Genomic DNA, 7,835 nt, shown 5'->3' with positions numbered 1-7,835 from the left:
ATACACTGGCGCAAGATTTCTTTCTTGTATATATATAATTACTAATTAGATTTTTTTTTTTTCCCCTCAGAATCTAGAAGTGCAACTGCTCTAATTGGTCAAGTTGATAAAATTGAAAGATGTTCCGAGAAATGAGAATTAGTGGTTGCTGGCTAACAAGCCGCAATACAATATCCCAATGGGCGATTCAATTTGAGTTATATTAACCCAAAATATATATAATATCTTATTTAAAGGCAAAGTCTATTTCTTTTGGAATATTTTCAAAATATTTATTTTTGTCGATGCCTTTACTTCACAAATCTTTTCCAAAATTGTTGATTAATTGTTGGCTATCAACAAATTAGCTACAATGGTAAAATTAAAATTTATAAACAAAATATTGAAAATAAAATAAAAATAAATTAAATTTTAAAAATATTTTAAAATATTTTTAAAAATATTAAACAAACTTTACCATTTATTTAAATTAATATTCTCGAAGTGGCCTTAAGGTGACTGACCATGACTATTATATGATGAAGATATTCTTTGGATTCTGTCTTGAATTAGAAAAAAGCGTTGCCATTTGCCACGTTACTTAGTATAGATTGTGGCTATTTCATGCACATTAGTCAAAAAAGAACAGAGGAGTAGTTGACATTTTAATTATTTGTTTTGGGAAATGACTAAAATTTCAATTTTATTATTATTCAAGCGGATAGTTACATGTTAGATTTCTTTAGCACATAACAATTCTCAATTTTCTCAAAAACAAGCAACCTTAGCCAAAAAGGAGAAAGATGAATTATGGGCACTGCCCAGAAAAATGAAGGTGAAAAACTCTATTTTTCTGTCAGAAGCGCGGAAAGCTTAAATTATTGGAAGAGTTTTCAGTGTAATGAAAATATTAGTGTTCTAATTATTTTAGGTATTGTTCTAAATTATAAAAAATATATATAATATATATTAATTAAAATTAACAGTTAAAATAATTAGAATATTAGTGTTTTCAGTACACTTAAAATTTTTTTTAAATTATTATCCATGGAGTCTGGTCCACATAGTCCTGCATATGCATGGAAGTATTAAGACGTCTAAATGCGCATAATCCATAATAGGATAATCTTTAAGTCCTATCCGATATATTAGTTCTAACATTTTTACGCGATAATGATTTAATTATAAAATTTAAAATAATATAAAATTTAATTAAAAATTTTAAAATATAGACGATTAATTATAAATTTGATCATATTATAAAAATTAACAAAAATGGACAGAATAATTTAATTTTTGTTATATCCTTTTTTATGTTTAAAATATAAGAAAATATAAATATTATGTTTAAAATATATTATTTTTTGTTTTTTCGGTTTTTCTCATTTAAAATAAGATACGGATAAAAATTTTTTATTTATAAGTATCAGACATCATAATCATATTTGACAGATGAGACATAGACAGAAATATTGTGTTTAAAAATATTAAATTAGTATATTTTGTATTCATGTTGATAAAAAAGATACAAAAATACTAACAAAAAATATAACTTATTTTTTATTTTTTTATTTATTATTCTTGTTAAATTTTTATAATTATATTTTTTATTATTATATATTTTTTTAAATTTTTTGAATGAAAAAAATAAAAATAAATTAAACTTTCATCATTTATTTTAGTTTATTACTAAATGTAACACCCTAACTACCAAAGTTAATGCTTCCGGCTGCGCGACTCTGATAGTTCGGACATTACAACGACTTTTATACTATTTAATACTAAAATATGAGTCTGTTTAAAACTTTAAACCGTAATACCGCTCCCAAAAATACCTTCGTTCGATAACGTACATTCATAAATACCATACAACTTACACACACACACACACACACACACAATATTACAAGCATTGGACAATACAATTTCTATCCCTCTTATAGAATATATCAAGATAAAGGCGAGGGTACAATAAACCATAACTAGAACAATACAGAGTATCTCAACAACAACAAATAAACTCTTCGTAACTGCTGCGCCCATATCCTGAAAGGGGACAAATGTAGGGGGTGAGAACATCATCCTCGAAAGGGTTCTCAGTAGAGGGTTTTTGGGAATTACTGTAATAGGATACGTGAAGATAAACCGTACTAGTGATTAATAACCGTCTTATGCCTCCTTTCCAAAAACAACGGTTTACAGTAAAAGTAAAGCCTGAAAATATTTTCTGAAAGAAGAACCGTTCGATTCTCAAAAACTCAAAAGCCTTTCAAAACGGTTTATCTATGCTGAACCAAAACAGCCTTTCATATTTTATTCCAAACCAGAAACACAAAACCGAAATCAACCATCGGTTCATCTCATTTCAACCACGACCCTAGGCCCAAACAATCCAACCATCAACCAATCACCACAGTCCAACAGAGTCCCAGTAGCAAACACAAACAGGAAGATGCAAGCACAAACAAACAGTTATTACAAGTAGAACAATTAACAATTAATCACATAAGCACACCAAGTATAATATGCACACCCAAACAATGTCACATAGATACATATGATGCATGCCTGTCCCTAGTGGCTGATGATATCATCTGTCGGTTATAGAGCCAACCCGACAAGTCCTGGTAGCTAACCATTGGACTGTCCCTCTGTTGCGCATCCCCAACTCGAGTTATACTCATCATAAACTTGATCATAATCATGATCCATATCCATCACCTTCACTGGTGAATATTTACGGGGGCGAGCTCATCCGGGACTTTCACAGTGCCCTGCCACACTTACGACATAGGGTCAAAAGAGCTTCGAGTCTCAACCTGGAGCACGTGGTGGCTAGCCATTGCTTTCTCCCAGGAAAACTCTTATCTCCAATAGTGGAAGTGCAACATTCACATTTATCAATGATTCAGCATAAACATGCATTCAATCTCATCCATGGATCAACATCCATCTCAGCCATCCGGCTCACGGTTCAGTCCAGAACCAGCCAATATTCATATCATACACAGCCATTCCGGCTCACGGTTCAATCCAGAACCAACCAATATGTATAATCATACACAGCCATTCCGGCTCACAACAAAACAGCACTTCCACATTCAACATCATCAATTCATAAAATCGGCATTTAAACCATAAATCACTTTTTCCCAAATCATTTCACTTTGAAATCAAGTTTCAACTCTTTTCAGCCTTGGCTTTAAAGATCTCATTCCTCAAATCATCTCAGGCTCATAAGCCACTCTTACTCAAGGTAAATTCCCCTTTTTAAAACCATGCCACTCTCGGCATCCTCTTTTCAAAACTTCCATAACCATGGAAAGTTAAAGATTCATTTTGAAACATTCAAAATCATCCATTCAATCAATGGGATTTTATAACAAAGTTTCTCGACAGGGTCCCAAGTCTTTAAGGGAGAATAACATAACTCATTTCGCCAATTTCATTTAAAATCATTAAAACCTTGGCTTTCCGATTTGAGTAATAAAATAGGATCTAAGCCAAACCGAGTCACGTAATCATTTACTTCTTTCAAAGCCGTTTCCTTTACTTAGGCAAAACCAACTTCAACCCCTATGATAAATTCTAAAGCGTTTCAACTGTTCAAAATTGCCTTAGTCTTGCAAGAATTCAGAATTCAAATAGTACTTTAAACCTTTCTCAAAACATTTCAAAATGAAACTTGTCAATAGACATTCAGGTCCTTTCAAAATCATTAAAACTTCTTTAATTGAAACCCCAAGTCAAATTCAAAGGCATAAACCCTTTTCGCATTCAAACAGCTTTAAAACACAAGTTTCATCTAAATAACTTTCTCCTGAAAGAGATACAATGCCTTTCTTAAGAAGCAAGACTAAATCACAATTTCCTCTTTAATAATTCATTTTGAAAGCATGAATCATCCTTTTCTCGATAATTCAAATAAAATTGTAGAAGTCTTTAATTCATCATTTTCCAGACAACATTTCAATAAAGACTCGGATTTAATAGAAATTTCGGCAGCACCTCCCCTAAAACTTGGACTTTGCCACCCGGTTCGGGTCCCAACTAAACCGTTCCAAAATCCTTTTCAACACCCCAAAATCCAAAGTCAGTTCAAGGCAAGCCAAATCCAACAGTAATCTCAATTCCATATTTCAAGGAAACCTTTTCAAGAATCAAATCTTTATCAGCCGAATAAACTCATTTCTAAAATTTCAAAGAAACAGTTCAGCAACAATCTTTTATCAAAAACCAGATCATTTAAAGCCAGCCAGGCTGAAATCAAGAGTGTATTCTATTTTACACATTCTCAAGAAAATCCATTCAATTCAAATCAATTTCCAACGGATCCAACTCGATCTCAAAGCTTTAAAAGAATCAATTTCAAAAGCATTTCGTTTCACAAAGCCCCATAACAGTCGAGTCAAACAAACACCCATAATCATACAAAACAACCAAACAATACATATGACTGATACAATCACCAAATACACATCCTCACATCAGTACCCATATGTAATAATTCCAATATACAAAATATAGTTTTCGGAAAGCGCCCCTACCTCAAAACGCAATTCCATAACCCAAACGCCTCATCAAGTCCTTTCCGCCTCAACCCGAACTGACGGCAACCTAAACCTCAGCTCCCAGCCACTTTCGCAATAACCATGGCAACACTAATCGCAACATACAATAATCAGGACTCGACCCCACGTTATCAAAACTCATATTCATTAACCGAACACAACAGAATACTAAAGCGAGGCTTTCCGAAACATAAATACTTACTAAACTAGCGAAACGAAGTAGCTGCGATTTCGAACAGGCTGGGCAATAGCTCCGGCGACGGCCAGAAGCTCCGGAGGATCTACTATAAAAACCACGCAGCATTAAAACCCTCTCGAAATCTAAAAAGGCAGAAACCTCAATTAAAACCCTTACCGGCAGAGTGGAGCAGCAGCTCCGGCGGTGACCTCCCGTAGCAACCATACCGTTTCCCGACAACCAGAGGCACAGTGGGGTTTTTTGGCGGCAGAAACGGCGGTGGCTGGGCGTGGTTATGCCTCCTCTCCTTTGTACGACCCGGCGGCTTCCCTCTCGCCGGCACACAGCGGCGGCATTGCAACAAGGAGCACAGCGGTGGTGCGTAGGCCAGCGACAACCCCAGCAGTGGCGCTGGCGGACCAGTCACGATGGAGGCAGCAGCAACTCAGACCACGTCTCTCCAGTCTCCGACGTGAGCTCTCTCTCTCTCTCTTCCACCGATGGTGACGATGACGGCAAGGACAGAAGTGGCGGCGCGAACACCATAGCAGCGGCGGCGAGCTAGTCAGCGGCGTGAGAAGTACGGCGATGGCTGGACGGTGATGGATCTGACAAGGACGGAACCCTCGGCGGCGCAGGGTGCGACGGGGCTCGCGGCGGCAGAGCGCGATGGCTCCCTTTCTCCCTCGCGTCATCCCTGCTTCTTCCACCTGCGAGCTTGATAGCCGTGGCCATGGAAGCTCCTCGTGCGACGGTGGTGAGGGCAATGGTGGCGGAGATTGGGCAGTGGCCTCCTTCCCCATTCTGCTTCCGTGGAACCCCTCCCCTCTACCCCTTTCTTTTTCTTCATTGGTTTCTCAAAGAACAATGTGTGTGAGGGTTCAGCATAGGGGCTGCGCAGCAAGGACAGTGAAGAAAGGGGTTTTGAGGCTGCGCAACATGAAGGGGGATTGGGGGAAATGGTATGCCAAAATTAGGGTAAGGCGCATTATAGTAACTTCACATAAAATTGGGAATAATATAGTAATTGAAACTCAATTAAATCCAATACTAATTGTGTATAGAAAATACTATTTGCTCCTCATTTTTACAAATTATTTTCAATAAATTGTCCAAATCAAATAATTAGAAATAATATAATTAAATCCTTTATTTTCTCAAAACAGGAGTATCAATATTCTAAAATATTAATTATTTAGTCCAAAATCATATAAAAATCCTTATTATTTCACAACCACCAACTTTGTGGTTTAAATATAGAAAATAATTCAATAATTATAAAATTGGATAATAATCATAACTTATCTCAAATTCAATAAATCAAAACTTGCCTTAATTATCTTTAATAAAATAATTTCTGAAATTAAGGCTATAAATAATTATATGATTTGAGACTTGATCATAAAAAGACTTTTCAAAGGTTCTGGGTCTTACATTCTACCCACCTTACAAAAATTTTCGTCCTCGAAAATTAATACAAAACGAAAGAAATTTCATAGCAGTTCACCCTTGAACACATTTAAGGAAGAAGCAAAAATATCTCAAAATATAAACATATACATGGTTTTTTCTTTTTCAAATACTTGGATGGTCGTATGCATAACAATACAAAGGTAGGAGTGTGATTGCCAAGCAAACGTTACAAGATAGGCTCAATGCAAAAGATGACATGATTCAAACATGTGATTGTAAGGCAAGGCATCGAAGGCTATAAAACATGATGGGGTTAAAATGACGTGTTCAACATCCACACACTAATCTCATATCAACCTCAAAGTTTCAACTTTCCAACTCCATCAAGCACTTTACAATCCCCATACTCGATCACAAGCCTGACAACCGCAACCCGTTCGCAAGGAACAAAACACCCACAACTTATAACGTCGCACACCTACCGCTTCAACTTCCGTATATCCATATCACGTCTTAAAGAACTAACGCATCGCGTTACTATGTCTACAAGTCGCACGTGATATCAAAACAATTCTCGAGTCTACTCAGAAGGATACAAGATTCTAGCAAGGAGGAACAATATCAAGGATAATGCTCATAGATTTAAGAGAATGTATCCAATTCCCAGATAAACAAAGATGTCCAAGCAAAGAAGTTTGCTAGAAATGAATCGATTGACAACTCCAAAGATAACCCTTGGATCCAAGAAATTCAATAGGACCAATAAGAAGAGAACCAGCACCTTAGTTCGAAACAAATTCAAATTGAGTCGAAGAAGTAGGAGGTTTACAGAAATGAATATCAAACCCAAGACAAAGCTCACAGAACTCAAGAGCACGATTACAATTACTTTCGAATACATTGTTCATGAAAAAGTCGAAAACTTGCGAAAAAACTACTTTGCAGTCTAGAAGAAAAGTTGAGCAACAAACATTCTTCAAAAGAGTAGCAAAAGCATAAATGTGGCTTTACTTCAATACAATTTCATGCTGAAGTAGATCATGTAGAGTTTTAAAAACAAAATGCACACAAGTTTGGCTAAGAGCTAAAATATTTCCTCAAATATTTTAGAAAGATAATTAGGTGCACAGCCTAACCAAAAACAATCATAAAACTCGAAAGAGAATCAAATGCTTGTTCAAAAATTCTCAAAGTCCAAATTCAAACAAGCGTGTATAAAAAAATCTTAGCAAGGTCGAAAGAGAAAGTTAAGCTTTATTTGGAAAAGAAAATCCGAGGTAAAAGTTTGCTTGTAAATTGGTAAAGGAAACAAGTGGTGCGTTACAAACGAACCGGTTTCCACTAAACAAGGAAACTTTCCAAAACTTCATTTAAAATAGTGCATCCCAACTTTAAATTAACTTCGTCAAAATTGAACAATGTTTTCAATCTAAATCAAGCAACAGAAAATAAATTCCGTTTAAAACTTCTTACAAGAGAATTCAAAACTTCTTTAAAAGTTCAAAACAAGACTCCAAAAGTATACTTGAAATCACCATTTCAAAAGGATATTCAAGGATATTAGGATGTACTTGAAAAGGAGTCAAGCCATACAAGAAAGGATCTTAAATCAAAGTAGTTCAAACAAGATTCACTAGGCATGAGTCATCAAACAAGCTTTCAATTGATTCAAAAGAATACAAAAGTCATAGAAA

Source organism: Arachis ipaensis, chromosome B10 (genome assembly GCF_059453495.1).
Source record: "Arachis ipaensis isolate K30076 ecotype BB chromosome B10, ASM5945349v1, whole genome shotgun sequence".
NCBI classification, from domain to species: domain Eukaryota; kingdom Viridiplantae; phylum Streptophyta; class Magnoliopsida; order Fabales; family Fabaceae; genus Arachis; species Arachis ipaensis.
This window is presented reverse-complemented; position numbering follows the sequence as displayed.